The 20,766-nt window shown below is 38.7% G+C and overlaps 2 long non-coding RNA genes across 3 annotated transcripts in view; both read left to right on the top strand.

The window, feature by feature from the left end:
- Window positions 1-20,766, top strand: part of LOC138849286 (uncharacterized) — a 391,413-nt gene that overhangs the window by 60,383 nt on the left and 310,264 nt on the right. The gene's annotated exons all lie outside the window — the stretch shown is intronic.
- LOC127493979 (uncharacterized) overlaps window positions 10,226-20,766 on the top strand; it is a 143,535-nt gene continuing 132,994 nt past the window's right edge. For both annotated transcript variants that reach the window (XR_007924659.2, XR_011387895.1), the window contains exon 1: window positions 10,226-20,766. This exon is cut by the window's right edge and continues 50,374 nt beyond it. This is a non-coding gene — a long non-coding RNA (uncharacterized lncRNA).

Here is a 20,766-nt window from a genome sequence, read left to right as displayed (position 1 = left end):
TTTGTGGGTAGGGATTGGAGCAGAGAAAGAAAAATTTACCAGGAGACAGGGAGTCAGGTTGAATAAGCAAAGAGTTGTGAATTTTTTCTTTTTCTTGTCAGACAAGATGTTGAATCTCTTGTCAGGGAATAGCATGGCAAAACGTGGACAACCCTATCCATTAGGGAAGATTTATATACATCAAATTCATTCCAAGCTCAAAAGAGGGCTGAGAGCTAGGACAGACATGTCTTAATGGTGCCAATTCACATGTAAGTTGAGGTATGCCCTGTCCCCTCCCACTCCGCCCTTACAGCAGATGACAGCAGCTTCTCTTCGCTAACATTTCGTTCAGTGGGTGAAGGGGAGACAGGCCCTTTTTTTCTTCCCAAGATTCATGATTTTTCCAGCATCTAGACTGTGTGTCAGTGACATCAGGGCTCTCAGCCACCCCCAACCTCCTCCTCCTCTTTTTTTAATCCAAAGTAACAACATCTGGATAATTAGAATGATTAGCGTTCTTTTATAGCTAGAATTCTCAAACATTTGTGTTGGCTGAGATAATGGAATTTCCCCTCACATAATCTCCTATCTTCAGTATGCTAAGCAACATAATTTTCATATTATGAGAGCTCAGTTCTTCCTTTTGGGGCAAAGATCCAAGCCATTTTTGAGCATAGATAAGACAAAGTGATTTCCTAAATCAACACCTGTCAGAGAAGTTTCTCTTTCAGAAGTTTTCTATAAATTACTCTAATTATTATCATTGTAGTTCATTGATCCTATTGTTTGGTCTCCTAGAATTTTAATAAGCTCTGCTTATCCCATCTATTGAACTTTCTCTTCCTTCTTTGCTTTCTCAGGGAAGACTTCCTGATAACGGATATGTGCCGTTGCTATTCATATCTGAAAAACTGTTTTCCCCTTATTGTATTCCTTGTGTGATAGATTTGTCTTTGCCTAATTACCTGTATCTGTCTGTCTGTGAGGGAAGAGTACATACCTTGTCCATTGCTGTATACCTAGTATCCAATGCAGAGCTTCATATTGAATCATTTGTTGAATGACTAAGGACCCTGATTTTGAATTTGGAATATTATTAGTTACAAGAATCGTCATGAAACTAGCCATGCAGTTCCTAAAAACTATACTGTCTCACCTTCAGTGTTTTTTTTTTTTTTTTTTTTTTAACTCCAACAAATTTCAATGCTCAGCAAATTTCAGGATATTCAGTATTTGTTGAGTTGAACAGTGAGTACCCAAAGTTAAGAAAAGTAGCATCTGGAAATGTAACTATGATTCAGATCACTTGCTGCTTAAAAATGCCCCCATATTTATCAAAGACTGCTCTAGAATTCTACTTTAGGTTCTTTTGCCTCAAACCTCTTCCTTTATTGTGTGTAAATAAGCTAAAAATTTTGCTACCCATCCTCATTCTTTCTAATGCATTCATACATTATCTAGTGAATGTCCCTGAACAGATTGATTTTAATAAAAAAAAAAGGATAGATTTTATTTTTTCAGAAAATGGGCTCTTTCCTACTTTCTATAAAATATCCATTGAACTTCAAGGTCACTATTCCAGTATTCATGCTCAGGAAATCAAACATGATACTACTGTATAAAAGGAAGAATCAAGACTGCATTCCATGTTAATGCAGTTTGCCCACATAAGGGACGGGATTACAAGCAGCAGAATTGTGAATCATATAACAGTCCAGGTTTTAAGGTTAATGTCAAGTACAAATAATCTGTAAAAAATCAGTTTTCAATGGAAATGCCCCTGTGGAAAGAGGGTAAACAGATAAAGGACAGGGACAGGCAAGTAGTTAATATTTTTTTTAAAAGAGAAAAGTTTCAAAGAGATTGCCACAGCATCGGTCAGTGCGAGCCTTCACCTACCTTCTTCTATGAAGGCCACAGTCAGGACTGAATCAGGTATAATTTGGCAACAGGTGATCCTATCCGTACCCTGGCATATGCAATCTAATTTTCTGGGTTGGAGACTCAACTACAGAAGAATTTAACTGATTTAATGCATCTTTCAATGCTTAGGTCATGAGTAGTTTTGGTAATTTCAAAATGTCATAATTTTAATGTCAAGATGGCCAGTGACTCCACCTTTTAGATCTTACGTTCTCTTCTAAGTTACATTATTGTAATTTTAACATATATTGAAGGCATACCATCTTTTGAGTGTTGAGAAAGCTACTAGCCCCAGTATCCTTGAACTAACATTCCAATTTGGTAGAGTGACATTCAGAGGAAACACACCAAACCCTAGTTAAAGCTTCAGAGTAGACCACTTGAGCACAATATCTAAAGTTCTTTTTGTGATTATTTGATTATCTTCATCTTCTTAAAATGCTAATGTCCACAACAGCCATGGAGGGAACAGGCTGAAACCAGGAGCCTGGAACTCCACTGGGACTCCCATGTGGGCGATAGTGCCCAAGTTCTTGAACCATCATCTGCTGCCTCCCAGGATTCATTCATTGAAAGCAAAATAGCCAGAGCTTGACTATGCCTTCCAATACAGGATATGAGCATCCCAAAATAACTTTAACCAACTGTACCCCAAACAGATTATTTTAAGAATGTACGTGACTTATCCCTGTGAGGAAGCAGAGAAAGATATTTTGTGTATAGCCACGTATGTAGTTCTATGTGTGTTATAGGGTGAGGATAACAAAAAGCAACTGCAAAGACTAAAAGTAAAGAAATGAGGAGTTAAGCAAGTGTCAGAGTATCAAAAGGAATTTCATGCTGCATTAATGAACTTGAAATGTATCCCAAAGAAAGAATTTAAGCATAAGGAATGTGATGTCATATCTTCAATCAAGAGACTCTGGTGAATAGATTTTTGAAGCAAACAAGACAATTTATAAGGGCTCCAATTCAGTAACATGGGTCAGGGTTGTAGTGATCAGAAGTAGAATTTAAGAGAAAAAAATAGGAGTTATTAGAGGGAGAAGAGTACAGGACTTTGTGCTACCACCAATATAATTATCCTGCTATCATTACATATATGGCTTATTACAAAATATAAAACAGTAATGGTGAAAATATATTTAGATACATTGACTGAAAGGTATATGCTAGTGTTAAAGTAAGGAGAGTGTTTGTAAGGAACACCCATTGGATGAATATGAGAATCAGGTCAAGAACTGAAGTTACATCATAAACTAAGAAACATGGGCTTAGATCTTTGTGTAAGGGGTTGGGGATAGAGTAGAGATTGACAGTTACTTGTCTCCATAGGATCCTCGACAAAATAATCTGTAGTAATGTTGTAGGGCAATGAAGGTGATTTCAGCTTTTGTCTTGTGGTAAAGAATTTTCCCATGGACAGGGATGGTGAGCAAAGCAAAGTTTACTGAAAGCAAGAAACCTCCTGCCATAGAGGTCAAGAGAGGAATTCCGAGGCAGGAATTGCCAGGGTAGCGTGTAGGTGCTGCCTCTTTTATACTCAAAGTACCTCTCTCTAATTGGCCCCTTTGTGAGAAGCAAGTACATATTCAACCAATCAGCAAGCCAGAATACAACCAATCAGCAGGCAAGGATTAGTAACTATGTTTCACCCTGCTTTCATTCACCCCTTCAGGAATCCTGGGCAAGCCCCAAGTATTTTGCATGATCTCTGGTGGTGTTGGTGTTGGAGTAGTGGTAGAAGGAATCTAAGGCTGTAGTGGCTTGCGTCTGTGTTTTGTCTCAGAGAAATGTAGTCGACTCTTTTCGCTGGGTTCTTCAGGAGCCACACAGCTCTAGTGTTAGAGCTGTCTCCTTTCTATCAGGTCACAGCTTCTCCTGTCTACCAGGTTCATTGACTGCTGCTGCCATGTGGGTTGCTGTTCCTCTTGTTACGGAGGTTCTTTGTCTCGTGACCATGAAGAATGAGGTACATGGATAAGGAAAGAGTGAACAAAGATCTCTGGTAGCTGAGAAGGACTATTCAGAAGGCCTGCCTGCCTGCCCTGAGCTGCCTCTCAAGATTGCCTCTTCAAACTTACGCATTTCTAAAGCAGGATATTCTCCCTGATTGTCCATGTGCATGCTGATGAGGCCTGCTGTGTGAAACAATCAGGGAAGTGGCATTGGAATTGCCTGTTTTGTTGCACAGACTCTGTGCAGAGTGCTCAATGATGTCCTTTTGCAGATGCAACAACATCTCAATATTACATTTTATATGTTTCCCCGGTCTCTTGTCTCCCTCTCCCTCAGGGCTCTTAAAGTTGCCCCTTGTGTTTTCCTCTGCTGTGTGTTTTTCTTCCCACAGACCCCTGGAGTTCCTATCTTTAATCTTTTCTTGTCAGTTTATAATACAAAGTTTATACTTTTAACTTAGATACATAGAATTATAGTAAGTTTACTCTTTTAACATGTAAACATGTCATTCATAACTAATTTTCCATGATTTCCACTAAAATGCTACCTGTTGTTGTTACCATTGTTTTTTAAATTCAGTGAGTCTTATTTCTCTGACATGTTTAACATCTTTTTTGTTTATCTTTTGTTTTGGGCAGTGTTGTTATGTTCTACCCAGATGTGATTCTCCTTGCATTTATCCTACTTGGGATTTATTTAGCTTCTTGAATCAGTCCCTTGATGTCTGTGATCTTACTTGAAATAGTCTTGACCAGTGTCTCTTCAAATATTACTCCAGTTTTTATCATCTGTCCATTACATACATGTTAAAGCTCCAGTCTGTTCTGTCTAATCTGCTGTTTAACCATATACTTTCATAATATCAGTTATTGGAAATAGAATTTCTATTTCATTGTTTTTTACAGATTACAATCCACAGGTGAAATTCCTCATCTTTTCATACAGCTTCTTAACATATTATTCGTAGTTATCTTGAATCCATATTTAATAGTTCCAAGAATGGTTTTAATCAATGTATCTGTTCCTATTCTCTCTTTTTTTCTTCTTTGTTTTGATCTTTTATTCCCATTTTGTGATACAGCTGGCAACTTTTAACTGAATGCTGGACATTGTATGCGGTAAATTTTTGGAGGTTCTGGATGAAATTAGGAAGCAATTTTATTTTCCTCCAAGGAAACTTTGATTTTCCTTTGGAAGATAGATATAGGACAGTGTTTGTTAACCTTTTAAAATTACTACCTTAATGAGGGAGGTGCCTTTCTCTGAAGGGAGGAAGGAACCTCCACTGTGATACGGCCTTGACTAAACAAGTTCAGAATTGGTGAACTCAAGGGGCTTCCATAGCCTCAACAGCTCATGGCAAGAACCTCGGGTGATTACTGACGTCATAAATAAGAGTGTCAATTGTTAAATCAACAACCGGAGTCACTGGGCACTTACTCCCCACGTAGGATCTCTGTCCTTAATGTGTTTTACTATGAGAGTTAAAGATAACACTACTAGTCAAACAATACCCTATACCTTGTGCATTGTGTGAGTGCAGTCTGTTGAAATCTTTGCTTAGTATATACTAAGTTGATCTTCTGTATATAAAGATAATTGAAAATGCAACTTGATGAAGGGTGGGATGGGAGAGGGAGTGGGAGAGGGGAGGGCCGCAGGAGGGAGGGAGGTTGGTGGGGGGAAAGCCACAACAATGCAAAAGTTGCATTTGTAAATTCACATTTATTAAATAAAAAAAAAAAAACAACAAAACAAACACAAAAACAAAAAAATTACTACCTTACTAATCAGAAGTTTTAGATACTGTGTTTCCTAATGACCTCACGGCCCCATGAAATTGTATCACTACTGATAGACTGTGAATCTGCTTTTTGATTATTTATTTATATTTGAAAGACAGAAGGAAAGAGAGGCAGATAGAACTCTCCCATTCCCTGGTTCACTCACAATATGCCCACAACAGTATGACTAGCCCAGGTTAAAGCTGGAAGCCTGGTGCCAAATCTGAGCGCCCACGGCAGGACCCAAGCACTGGTGCCATCAAGGACTGCCTCCCACAGTTAGAATTAGCAGGAAGCTAGACTGAGGAGTAAAGTGGCAACTTGAACTCAGGCACTCCAATATGGGAAGAAGGCATCCAAATGATGTTGAAAGCACTGTAGCAAGTTTTGGCCCTTAAATCTGTTAATGTTTGTATATATGTGCTTTATAAGTAAAAAATATACAGCTTATTCCAAATTCCTCCATCTTGTTGCAAATGACTGGGTTTCGTTGTTTTTGACTGCTGTATAGTATTCTATAGAGTACATGTCCCATAATTTCTTTATCCAGTCTACTGTTGATGGACATTTGGGTTGGTTCCAGGTCTTAGCTATTGTGAATTGAGCTGCAATAAACATTAATGTGCAGACTGCTTTTTTGTTTGCCAATTTCATTTCCTTTGGGTAAGTTCCAAGGAGTGGGATGGCTGGGTCGAATGGTAGGGTTATCTTCAGGTTTCTGAGGAATCTCCAGACTGACTTCCATAGTGGCTTGACCAGTTTGCATTCCCACCAACAGTGGGTTAGTGTCCCTTTTTCCCCACATCCTCTCCAGCATCTATTGTTGGTAGATTTCTGAATGTGAGCCATTCTAACTGGGGTGAGGTGAAACCTCATTGTGGTTTTGATTTGCATTTCCCTGATTGCTAGTGATCTTGAACATTTTTTCATGTGTCTGTTGGCCATTTGGATTTCCTCTTTTGAAAAATGGCTATTGAGGTCCTTGGCCCATCTCTTAAGTGGGTTGTTTGTTTTGATGTTGTGGAGTTTCTTGATTTCTTTGAAGATTCTGGTTATCAACCCTTTATCAGTTGCATAATTTGCAAATATATTTTCCCATTCTGTCGGTTGTCTCTTCACTTTCCTGACTGTTTCTTTTGCAGTACAGAAACTTCTCAATTTGATGCAATCCCAAATGTTAATTTTGGCTTTGACTGCCTGTGCTTCTGGGGTGTTTTCCAAGAAGTCATTGCCGGTACCTATATCTTGCAGGGTTTCTCCAATGTTCTCTAATAATTTGATGGTGTCAGGTCGTAGATTTAAGTCTTTAATCCATGTTGAGTGGATTTTTGTGTAAGGTGAAAGGTAGGGGTCTTGCTTCATGCTTCTGCACGTGGAAATCCAATTTTCCCAGCACCATTTATTGAATAGACTCTCCTTACTCCAGGGATTGGTTTTGGACCCTTGATCAAATATGAGTTGGCTGTAGATGTTTGGATTGATTTCTGGTGTTTCAATTCTGTTCCAGTGGTCTATCCATCTGTTTCTGTACCAGTACCATGCTGTTTTGATTACAACTGCCCTGTAGTATGTCCTGAAATCTGGTATTGTGATGCCTCCAGCTTCGTTTTTGTTGTACAAGATTGCTTTAGCTATTCAAGGTCTCCTGTGTCTCCATATAAATTTCAGCATCATTTTTTCTAGATCTGAGAAGAAGGTCTTCGGTATCTTGATTGGTATTGCATTGAATCTATAAATTGCTTTTGGGAGAATGGACATTTTGATGATATTGATTCTTCCAATCCATGAACATGGAAGATTTTTCCATTTTTTGGTATCCTCTTCTATTTCTTTCTTTAAGGTTTTGTAATTTTCATCATAGAGATCTTTAACGTCCTTGGTTAAGTTTATTCCAAGGTATTTGATTGTTTCTGTAGCTATTGTGAATGGGATTGATCTTAGAAGTTCTTCCTCAGCCATGGCATTGTCTGTGCATACAAAGGCTGTTGATTTTTGTGCATTGATTTTATACCCTGCTACTTTGCCAAAATCTTCTATGAGTTCCAATAGTCTCTTAGTAGAGTTCTTTGGGTCTCCTAAATAAAGAATCATATCATCTGCAAAGAGGGATAGTTTGAGTTCTTCCTTCCCAATTTGTATCCCTTTAATTTCTTTTTCTTGCCTAATAGCTCTGGCTAGAACCTCCAGAACTATATTGAATAGCAGTGGTGAGAGTGGGCATCCCTGTCTGGTACCAGATCTCAGTGGAAATTGGAAAACATCATGCTGAGTGAATTAAGCCAGTCCCAAAGGGACAAATATCATATGTTCTCCCTGATTGGCGACAACTAACTGAGCACCAAAGGGGAAACTTGTTGAAGTGAAATGGACACTGTGAGAAACAGTGACTTGATCAGCTCTTGTCCTGATGGTTGATGTACAATGTAATACTGTATCCATTTTAGTATTTTTTTTTTGTTCTAGTACCATTGGTTGAACTCTGTAATTAACACACAATTATTCTTAGGTGTTTAAATTTTAACTGAAAAGTGATCCCTGTTAGGAATTTGGAAAACATTATGTTGAGTGAAATAAGCCAATCCCAAAGGGACAAATACCACTTGTTCTCCTTGATAGGTGACAACTAACTGAGCACCAAAAAGGAAACCTCTTAAAGTGAAATGAACACTATGAGAAATGGTGACTTGATCAGCCCTCACCCTGACTGTTGATGAGCAACTTAATATGTTATCTCTCTTAGTATTTTTTTTGTTTGTTCTACTTAATACTTTTGGTTGAATACTGTAAGCAATACACAATTCTTCTGAAGTGCTGAAACAACTGAAAAGTGATCGCTGTTAAATATAAGAGTGGGAATAAGAGAGGGAAGAGATGTGCAATTCGGGACATGCTCAAGCTGACTTACCTCAAACAGTAGAGTTAGAAACATACCAGAGGATTCGAATTCAATCCCATCGAGGTGGCATGTACCAATGCCATCTCACTAATCCCAGTGATCAATTTCTGTTCACAATTGATCGTAATGAAAGGACTAAGAACCAAAGGGATCACATAAACAAGAATAGTGTCTGCAAATACTAGCTGATAGAATAAAAAAGGGAGAGAATGGTCCAACATGGGAAGTGAGATACACAGCAGACCCATAGAATGGCAAATGTCCTAACAGCACTCTGGCCTCATAATCAGCCCTTAAGGCATGCGGATCCGGCTGAAATGCCCATGAGAGTATTTCAGGCATGGAAAGACAAGAAACTCAGGGGGAAAAAAAAAAAAAAACAAAACAAAACCTAAATGAAAGATCTCCGCGAGTGAGATCCCAGTGGAAAGAATGGGTCATCAAAGAAGGAGGTACCTTTCTCTGAAGGGAGGAGAGAACTTCCACTTTGACCATGGCCTTGTCTAAAAATGATCAGAGTCAGTGAACCCAGGGGGCTTCCATAGCCTTGGCAGCTTATGACAAGAGCCTAGGGTGATTACTGATGCCATAAACAAGAGTGTCAATTTGTTAAGTCAGCAACAGGAGTCACTGTGCACTTATTCCTCATGTAGGATCTTTGTCCTTAGTGTGCTGTACATTGAGATTTAATGCTATAACTAGTACTCAAACAGTATTTTTCACTTTATGTTTCTGTGCAGGAGCAAACTGTTGAAATCTTTACTTAATGTATGCTAAACTGATCTGTATATAAAGAGAATCGAAAATGAATCTTGACATGAATGGAAGGGGAGAGGGAGTGGATAAGGGGAGGGTTGCGGGTTGAAGGGACGTTATGGGGGGGAAGTTATTGTAATCAATATTCTGTACTTTGGAAATTTATATTCATTAAATAAAAGTTAAAAAAAATATACAGCTTAGTGTTTTATTTAGTGCTAGTTTAACAATGACTGACCAAAGTTTTAAGTTGAGCTAATTTAACAATTAAAAATGATTGCTATTTCTCCTAACATGTTTTCTGAGCTTTTCATATATTAGGTTAAATGTTCAAATTAACAGTTTATATAAATACATAATAATGACAATGCATTCACATTTAAAACTAACAGTTGTCAGAGCTGATGTTATAGCGTAGCAGGTAAAGCTGCCATCTGCAATGCTCGCATCCCATATGGGCACCAGTTTGAGTCCTGACTGCTCCACTTCTGATTCAGTTCCTTGCTAATGTACCTGGGAAGGCAGTGGAGGATGGCCCAAGTGCTTATGCCCCTGCACCCTCATGGGTGATCTTGAGAAAGTTCCTGACTCCTGGCTTGGGCCTGATCCAGTCCCAGCTGTTTGAGGCCATTGGGAGAGTGGACCAATAGATGGAAAATCTCCCTCCCTCCCTCTCTCTCCCTGTCTCCCTCTCTCCCTCTCCCTCTCTCTTCCTCTCTCTACATAACACTGATTTTCAGATAAATAAATCTTTAAAAACTAACCATTTTCCAACAAAAGTAAAATAATTTAAAAAATAGTTTCTTACACTATTTTAGTGGTTTTACTTAGCTTTTGCATGATGTGGAAAAATAATATTAGCTTATGTCACTGTCAGATATTTTGATGTTTATTCTTTTTTTTTTTTTTTTTTTTTTTTTTTTTTTGACAGGCAGAGTGGACAGTGAGAGAGAGAGAGACAGAGAGAAAGGTCTTCCTTTACCGTTGGTTCACCCTCCAATGGCCGCTGTGGCCGGCGCGCTGCGGCCGGCGCACCGCGCTGATCCGATGGCAGGAGCCAGGAGCCAGGTGCTTTTCCTGGTCTCCCATGGGGTGCAGGGCCCAAGCACCTGGGCCATCCTCCACTGCACTCCCTGGCCACAGCAGAGGGCTGGCCTGGAAGAGGGGCAACCGGGACAGAATCCGGCGCCCCGACCGGGACTAGAACCCGGTGTGCCGGCGCCGCTAAGCGGAGGATTAGCCTAGTGAGCCGCGGCGCCGGCCTGATGTTTATTCTTTTAAGCACTTGGAATGGTTAATGATGGATTAAGTAACTTCTATAGAATGAAATAATAAAATTTAAATATTTTTTATTAAATTTTCAAAATCTAACTCACATGTGCAGAGCACTGTGGCTGTAACATAAGCAACTCTCATAAGGAGTCACCTCTTGCCATGGATGTGACTTTGAGATTAACAGTTTCCTTTGATTATCTGCCTCCCTTCACCATAGTTTTATAGCACAGATCTTGTATACATTTGTGTATCTTCTATGAACTCATTTTATTTTTTTTTAAGATTTACTTATTTGAAAGGCAGAGTTACAGGGAGGTGGGGGGTGGAGAGAGAGCATGAGCTATTTCATCTGCTGGTTAATTCCCCAAATGGCTGCAATGGCCAAGGCTGGGTCAGGCCAAAGCCTGGAGACAGGGACTTGTTCTGCGTCTCTCACATGGCTGCAAAGGCCCAAGCACTCCAGCCATCCTCTGCTGCTTTCCCAGGTGCATTAGTATGGAACTGGATGGGAAGTGGAGCAGGAGGACTCAAACCAGTACTCATATAGGATGCCACTGTCACAGGTGGCTTTATCAAGTATACCACAACACCAGCTCCTGAACTCATTTTCAATATTGCCCAGCTGGTACCCAAGAAAACCCACAAGGAAGAAAAGCAACATTAAAGAATAAGGTTTTTTGGATGGAGTTGAGCTTTGGTGGCCAACTAACTGAATATCTATGATTTTTCCTTAGTACCCAAGGACCAGTCTTTACTCCTTAGGGCCAGTGTCACCAGTGTTGTGGAGAATGTGTGAGCTAGGGATTGATCATCTTGACCCAATAAGGCATTGATATACTTTGAAGCTAATTTGCTCTTTTGCACAGACTATAAACTGTCAGAGTTCTCAATAAAAAGCTTGCACTGTTTACCTCTGATCCTTTGTTTGCTAGTGCTAAAATCAAATTTTTGTCTTCTCAGTATCCTGAGAGTGTAAAACAGTCTACTTGAATTTGTAACTTCCTATCTGCTTTATTTTTGTCTTCCTTTTTAAAAATTTTGGTCTTTAGGCTTCCTGTCTGGTACCAGCTAGGAATATTCAAGTATCTTGAGGGTAAAAGTGTCAATAAAGAAGGGTTCACTTCTTTTAAGTTCCCATTTTTTCTTCCATCTCAGCCCCCTCATGCCAACTGCCTTACTAATTCTGAACTTCAGTTTCCTTCTCCCCAGTCTCACTCATGAACTTGTCAAAAGTTTTGAGCTCCTACTTTATGACTGCGCTTTCAACCATGTACAGCTTACAAAAGGCAAAAGCTTTGAGCAGAAAACCAGTGGTGGAAGTTGAACTCACCTCGATGTGTTTCCTTCCTGAGACCTTGGATCGTTAAACACTGGCTGTCTTGGTTGCCTGTGAGCCAGCCATGTGCCTTCTGTATCATGCAGCATCTGTAGTTTGCAGGAGGAGGGGCAGTTTGAATAGCATGGATAGAAGCAGAAGCTCAATTCAAAGCTGTGGATTAGTTGAAAGTTTGATTAGCTTCTGTCAGAGATAATTGAGAAGGACTTCAGGCTGGATAGGCAGATGCTCTACTAACAAATGAATGGTGAAATTACTATTATATTATTAATATCTTTCTCTTCAATTGAACCTCAACAATTTTGGGGGGTTAGTCAGAAGCTTCATTTTAAGGGAAACCAATGAGGAAGGGAAGTTAAAGCTGGATTGTTTGCTTTATAGACACTTTTCCAACCATATTGAGCACATGTTTTTCTGCTCGTTGATCAGAATGATTGCTCCATTTTCATAACTAACCCTGGAAGGCTGAAGTTTTCTTGAATTCCTTGAAGTGAACCACTGAGAGGTAGTGTGTTTATCTCTGATATCTTTTTTTCTCATGATTTGGGATTGGCTTTACACTAGACCTTTCCAGTTCTACCATTTGTGAGTTGCTTTTCTCTTTTCCTTTTATGCCTCTGGTCTAATTCTCTGCCAACAATCAGAAATGGACAGTTCATTTTATTTTATTTTTACCCCATCTCTATCCACAGCTGAAATGCAGCATTGAACTGCTCCTCAAGTTGCTCCCAGATGCTATTATAAAGCAGTTTCCTCCCTTCACTTCCTAATACTGTTTTCCTTGTGCTCTTTTAAAGGAGGCAGTAGAATGTTTTCCTAGTCAGTCATAAAAGTTTAATGTTGTTGCCTTCTCTTTGAGGCCTGACTATAGAACCTAATTCCACTGATAAAATGTATCTTGTTTGTTGTTTTGAAAAGCAATGAGAATAGTTTCTTTTTTTCTATTTATCTTATCTGAAATTTTCTGTGAAATAAGTCAAGAAACTTAGTTCTTTAGTCAGTGCTTCAGGACTTTTAAAGTAGCTAATATCTCTGTGTGTCTAATTAAAATATTTCAATAGTTTTATTATTTAAATAAGGCCACTGAGTTGATTGGTTTTTTCCCCGATTCTTTACTGAATAATGTTGTTATTTATTCTTCCATTCAACGTTATAAATTAAGCCATTCCTCTGTTTTAATAGTTTCCAGTCTAGTGGAGTGAATACAATGACAAAGATAAGTCCTTTGGATTAAGAGATGCCAGAGACCAAACGGGCTGGGAAAATTCGATGAGGCTGTGAACACAGAAGGCTGGATATATTTCTATTTTGATAGTCCTCTTATAAGGGAAACAGATTAAGAAGGTTAAGATTAAGATAAAGAGTTCAAGGAAGATAACTGAGTTTAGCCAATGCTGGAGTGCTAGAATTCTTTGAGAGACAGGATTTTTTTGTCTAGCTCTTGTATAAAGGGGTCCAGCTTCTGCTCCTGTTCTTTAGCCTCTTTTGCCTTTTGGAGTGTGGGTCCCTGTGGGAAAGTGCTGAACAGAGGACAAAGGAGAAAGTTCAAGGACAAATAAACCATCTTGTTTCAAGAGAATGGAGGTTACATGATTGTTTTGAGGTGTGTAAGAGCCAAACAGGCCTGCAGAGTGTGATCGCTCTTCTTTGAAATACTCATTTTACTAGGTTGCAATCTCAGTCAGCTTTTGTTGAAAAAGGTACATCTGTGTGCCAAGGAGATATTGATAAAATTTGGTCTGAGGCTTTGTTGTTCTGAACTAAATGGATACTGAATCACAAAGATTGAGTTTACACCTTGAAGTCCATTTTATTATAGGAAACCCAGTCTTTTATGGAATTATATGACAACAAAAAGGAAAAACAGAAGAGTGGCTATTCATATATATTTTAGCCTTAATCATAATTAAGAGGTAATCTGTTTCCATATGTTCAAAATACTGTACAATTTTTAAACACATCTTATAGTCATTTGGGTTAGCAGAAATTTCCAAAAACTCTGCTTTCTTTTTTTTTAAGGATTAATTTATTTTATTTGAAAGTCAGGGTTACAGAGAGATGGAGAGGCAGAGAGGGAGGTCTTCCATCCAATGGTTCACTCCCCAATTGGCTGCAACGGCTGGAGCTGTGCTGATACGAAACCAGGAGCCAGGAGCTTCTTCCAGGTCTTCACATGGGTGCAGGGGTCCAAGGATTTGGGTCATCTTCCACTGCTTTCCCAGGCCATAGCAGAGATCTGGATTGGAAGAAGAGCAGTGGAACTAGAACCGGTGCCCACATGGGATGTTGGCGCTTCAGGCTGGGACGTTAGCCCGCTGCGCCACAGCACCGGCCCCAGAATTCTGCTTTCTAGAAAATCAGACTAATAATTTCCAACTCGACATGAAAATGTAACATGATATAATTTGGTCCCCCATTTATATAGATTACAAAGTATTCTTACTGCCGTCATTCTGGAATAGCAGAAGCATTACAAGTTTATCTGTCTTCTGTTTACTTTTATTTAACATATTTTTGGAATGACCTCAAAATCTGTCTATTGAATTTGTTCCAGGTTTTTAAAATCCATTAGGAAACAAGAGCTCTCTTATATGCTTCATAATGTTCAGTTCTCTAATATTGGCTAAAATTTCAAATACAAAGTATCCAGTAATTTTTTTCAAGACAGAATATTTCTGAGAGACATTAATTCTTTTCGTAGCGTTTTTCATTACTTTTTACAAACAAAGCCCTCCAAATTTTTTTTCTTTTAGAAATACAGTCTCAAATAAAAATCCTCTTTCATATGGTCCAGCTTCATTTGGTAGAAGTGATGCTTTCTCATTTGATGGGCATTGGTTGAAGAAATTTGACAATGTATTGTTCTTTCTTGTTTAGAAGTCTGTCAACTTCTTCTTACTGAACATATACTTACATTCTTTGAAGGCAAAAACAATGTTACCTTCATCACAGAACTATACAATGAGTAACATGATTAGAATTCTTGCCTCTGTTCATTTCTCTTCTTTCAAATCTTGAGTGGAGATTTGAAGCAAACCAAGCTATATAAATGCAGGTTAATGATAAAATATTCTTCCTGGTCATAAGAACCAGTGTACAACCCATCTTAATTATTTTGTTCATGGAAAGAAAAGACTAGCACATGAGAAACTCCCCCCTAGATTTCCAGCACTAGTAGCCCCAACCCCAGTAGTCTCCAGCTGGAGGCCATCCCTGATGTTCCTGGGATATATGAATAATTACAGAATGTATGTAAAGAACCAAGTGATTAGATTTCAGAGAGAAGGACTGTGCTGAGGGAAAATATTATCTCAACTGATAGATGGATATAAAACAATTTTTATAATAGATGAACATGCAGCTGAATTTTTTCCTTTGAATAAAAAAAAAAAAAAAAAAACAGTGCTCAAATCCCTGTTGTGTCTTCCTAACTATTCTAGGGCATGCAATCCTAGAGGATTGTTGCATTGGTGTCTTCCATTTTCCTACACAATTTAAATGTACTATAGGAGTAGTTAAAATGCCAGGAACTTTGTAATCACATAGAAATAGTGAGGAAAATGCATCGCATGAAGCATTTCCATTGTCTTAGTAGACAGGCTTAATAGAAGGTGCAATTATTTACTTATGCTAAGACATGTAAAAGTCTGCACAGAGCATACAACAGAATGTTAAATCCAGGACAACATACAAACAGATCAGATTAATCTAAGAAAAGGGCTCTCATGAGGAAAATTAGTGAGTGCAGTCCTCCACGCTGATAGGTTGCTCACTGCCTATGGGTCCCATAGTTCTGCTGAGTTTGGCTTCAGACCTTCCCCTATGACCAATTCCACTACCCATTTATTTTCCCTTCCTGCATTCTGCTTCATTTTATCAGCTTTTCAATTATTTTCTCATTATTTCTCCCTAACGCTTCACTTTTTGGTTTCCTGTTTCATTATATTTGTCTCTCTCCCTGTCCTTTTCCTCTTAATTCTCTCCTTCTCAATCACTGAACTAAGTCTCTTTGTTGTGATTGCATCACAACGCATAAGCAAATAAATTGCCAGACACATCTCTTGTCAGACACCAGACAAGAAGCAAGATCCAGTGGAAAGAACTCTTCTGGGGCCAGATCCTGTGTCCTTACTCAAGACTGCTGGCCTTCTGAAAGTGTGCTTGCTTCACCTCCCTGTGAAGGAGTCTCCATTCTTGAAGCTGTGGTGCAGAAAGAACAAGTCTGAGATCCCTGCTTGTGACAGCTGAACTCTTCCATAGAAGAATCAAGATATTCATCGATGGCTTTGTCAGGACTTTAACAAGTGTATTCTTTTTCAGAACTGTTGTTTAAAATACCAGCTTCAGAAATGCCAGATCTTTCCTAAGGACACAATGGTGAGAGTTTCCAATGCAGACAAAGATGGTAAAACATCTTCAGTTACTCTGCTTACAAAAGGAAATCATGATTTTAGATCTACACTTAGCCTTTCCAAATACACATGTCTGATGATTAATAGGTGGCACTGAAGCCCGCCACCACTTGGCCTGATGAATGGCAGTGCTATCATGACTTTTAAATATGCTATTAATGCCAGAGTCTGTGAAAAATGCAAATGTGACATGTGGATTTTCATGGCATTTGCATAGATGCAGAAAAAAATTTAAAGCAACCTTTCCCCTTAGATTAATCACTGATTTGTAAGGCAACATCTTAGGGCAGTGAGCTCCAGCTACTCTGACTGATTTGCGGGCAGATTCTAAGTTTCTCTAGAGGGGTTGGAACAGCTGTGAAGTCGTCTCTTGACTCCTAGCTGACTAGAACACAGGTTAACCTACGCAATTCCTAGTCTTGAATGATTTCTTGGAAATTTTGTATTCTAGATATTTGAATGCTACACTGAGAAAAACTGAGTCAAATTCATTAAGCGCTTTCTGTTGTTTTTCTATACCTTCACTTACCCCAGAGAGCAAAGAGGAAATAAGGGGAAAAAACATTACTTCATCATTACTAATCAAGAGAAACATGCCTCAGCTCTTCCAACTGACAATTGGAGTATGAGTTCTTTATGTATAAATGCCACTGGATGTATATAGATTTAGCTATTTCCAGGAATTATTACCAGGGAATCTGGGACTCCAGTTCAAGGTTCCTTCTTCCTTCTCCCTCAGATACTTAAGCATATGGTGCGTCTGCATAGTGCATGCATGTTCATATCCCCAGGTCATGTTCCTGACCTAGTGTAAGACAAGTAATATCCAAACACTTCCACATCAGGTTTCAGAAGATATATTACACATTCAAGACAGATCAAGGTATTTGTGGAACAGAGCTTTAGAAAACATTGGAAATGGGAATAGATTTGAAGACTGCTTTAAACAAAACTACATACAGAATGTGGTGGAGAGCATTATTTAAGTGTCTATTTAGTGCTTAATAATGTACTTTATTAAGGTTCCAGTCTTATCCAATACATTTTCAGTAAGCCACACCATTCCTTTGAGGTTGCCATGATTGCCCACATTTACATATGGAAAGTTCAGGATTTTTAGAAGATATTTAAATTGCTATATGATTCAGAGCTAAAAAACGTTGGAGCTAGGATTCATCTCTAGGTTTGTCTGACTTTCCCCATGTGCTTTTTTTTTCATTTCATACTTCCTTATAGAATATATGTAAAATGGAAATGATATTTAAGGCATCTATATTCATAAGTCATCAGCTGGGAGGTACATCCTACTTCCAAAGACTGGGTCAGGGCCAAGGATATATTTCTGACACCATGATCTCCAAGATCTTGTTTAGCTGTAACATTGTGTAGTTCTGTGACCGCTCCTCTCAATGAATACTGCATCTTGGCCTTTCTCTCACCCCGTTGCCCTTTGCTTACACCTCTTACTCAGTCTTTGACTGGCTTCCATTACTTAGCTGCACTCGTCATTTTAACTACAAGACACACATTATTTTGAGGGAAAAATAATTGGCTCCTAACTGCAGGGATCATGATTGACATTCACTACAGCCTTTAGCCAGTTAGGGTAGCTGTGACATTATAAGTAGAGGTGCCTGACCTCTGATTGCAGGGAAGAACAAAAGACCTGGCAGAGAGACCGTTTCTATGCAAAATGTGTACCTTGTCTGGTTTGAAATGGGAAATGAGGTTGGAAGAATTATATACAGTCTAAAATGCAAGGAATTGAATTTTGCCTTAAAGGACAGTTTCATGTCAATCCTGTTCCTGAAAGGTCTTGAATCTTAGCAGACCACTGAAGGTATTTCAGACACAAAATGATGAAGCTGAAAAGGATCTTAAAGATAAGTTAAGCCACCTGTGCCCTTTTTTATTTTTTTTAAATTTTTTTTCCTGAAGACCTGGATGTCTAGTAAAGTTGTGATAAAAAGAAACAGAAATAGTCAGAACCCTAATGACAACCGTGTATCTCGGCCCATCTTTAGATTATACATAGAATACGGTAAATTAAGTCTTATAATATTGTTTGAATTTTTTAATTTATTTTTTCAAGAAACAGCAAGAAAGCTAGGCACAGGTCGCATCCACTGGTTCATGTCCCCTCAAATGTTTGTAACAGTTAGGGTTGGGCCCAGAGCCAGAGTGAGGAGCCGGGTCTACACATGGGTGAAAGGAACCCAAGTGCTTGAACCACAGCTGCTGCTTCTCATGGTCTGCATTAGGAGGAAGGAAGAAAAAGGAGCCAGAGCTTGGAATTGAGAGATGCCAAAATGGGATGCAAATATCCCAACAGCTATCTTACCTGGTAGACCAAACACTTACCCCACATCTTACAAGTTTTTTCATAGTATTAATTTATCTATTTTATTTGAGAGGCAGAAAGAGAAAACGCCTGATGACTGGTTCACTCCCCAGATAACCCATATCCAGGAACTCAATCCAAATTCTCACCTGGGTAGCAGGAATACAACTACTTGAACCATCACCTGCTGCCTCCCAAGGTGTGCATCAGCAGGAAGTTGGAGCCAGATACAGAGCCAGGACTTGAACCCAAGCACTCCAGTATTGGATAAGGTTATTTCAAGAGTCTTAACGACTATATCAAATGCCTGCCCCCTAGATCCTGTAATTTTAACACTGAGAAGTAGTGCTGGCAAACTCTTACAGGAATTTTAGTAAAATTCACATTCCTGCTTTGAATAAAACACATATGGGGGAAACTCATTATTTTATGTAGCATTCTAGGAAGACAATACAGTGGTCTCACTGTATCCATAGGTTTCATATCCATGAACTCAACTGAACGTGGCTAGAAAAATTTTTTAATTCACCTGTATTGAATATGTATAGATACTTTATTCTCAGTGTCCTCTAAATAATACATTACGCAACTATTTGTAAACATTTTACAATGTGTTAAGTATTACATATAATCTAGAGATGACTGAGTATACAGAAGGCTATTTAAAAATATATCCTCCTTCTAGATTCTAATATTTCTGCTTTATCATATGCAAACTAAGACAGGAAAATGAAGAGATAGAAATAACCTTGAGCTGAGAGGAAGATTGGCAAGCAAAGCAAGAGCTTACTCCAAAGGAGAGTGAGATGGAAGAGAATCTACTTTAGAACTTGGGGCCAATGACCAATTCAAAAATATACTTAAAAACCATTGTGGACTACCTCTGTTTTTCCTTTATCCTACTTGTAATGTATGAGAAAATGTACTTTCTTTCCTCTCCAAATCTATCTAGCACCTGACTGGTACTCACTACCCTTAGTAACCGACTATCTGATACAAGTCACCATCGTCTCTCAAGTTGATTGGTGCAATGCCTCCTAACTGGTCACTGCTTCCACACTTGCTCTTTAAAGTCTAGTCCAGGGGTAAGCACACTTACCTTTAGAGGGGTGGGAAGTAAATGTTTGAGGCTTTGGGAGCCATATGATCTCTGTCACAACTACTCTGCCATTTTAGCATGAAAGCAGCAAGCGATAATAGATAAATGAATTAGCATGGCTTTGTCCTGATAAAACTTCACAGAGATACAAAAATTTGTATTTCGTGTGATTTCTACATCATGAAATATTATTCTTTTGATATTTCTCAGCCATTTAAAATTTTAAAAATAGTTTCTATTATGCTTCTCAGAAATAAAGAACAGAATTTTTGGTGACCTTCAGTGGTCTGTGTGATCTGTCCCTGTTACCTCCCTGGCCTCATCTGCTGCTCTCCTGACTGTCCTGTGCTCCAGCCAGGCTGTCTCTCTGCTCTTCTTAAATGCATCAGTGAGACTTCCCCTTAGACCTTTGCAGTTATTTTTTGTTCTATCAGCAACAACTTTCTCCAGATGTATGCTTGGTTTGGTCCTTACATTTTTTTCTATTCTGAGAAGTGCCTCCTTCCATCACCCTTATTTATAAATCCATTATATAACTTTTGGAATAGACATATGCTCCTGATTACTTTCTTCTTCATAGCAATTCCTTACTAAGAAACTCTAAATTTACTTAAGTTATTGTCTGTGTCTGCTCAGTGAATGATAAGCTTAAAAGAGACATGCAATTCTACCTCTTTGCATCTGTTTTGTTTACATAGATCAGAATCTGAAACACATAGAAGGCATTCAGTAAATACTGAACAGTTATTGAATGGCTTCTGGTAAGCATGAGTTATTGTGGAACTCAAGAATATGGATCTCATTAAAGCCATTAAAAAAAGAAATACGGATCTACAGAGGCCTATTTATCATCTTAATCAGGTGACAACTGGTCCTAAAATTTGGGAGGGTCGGGGTGAGAATTTGAATTGAACAGGCTTAAGAGGCCCCGCATATGGAAAGGAAAAGGGATGAAGATGCTCAGTCTCATATTTTACAGCTGAATATGTTTGTAGGTCTCAGA

The sequence above is a fragment of the Oryctolagus cuniculus genome, chromosome 4 (assembly GCF_964237555.1).
Source record: "Oryctolagus cuniculus chromosome 4, mOryCun1.1, whole genome shotgun sequence".
Taxonomy (NCBI): Eukaryota; Metazoa; Chordata; class Mammalia; order Lagomorpha; family Leporidae; genus Oryctolagus; species Oryctolagus cuniculus.
This window is presented reverse-complemented; position numbering and strand designations above follow the sequence as displayed.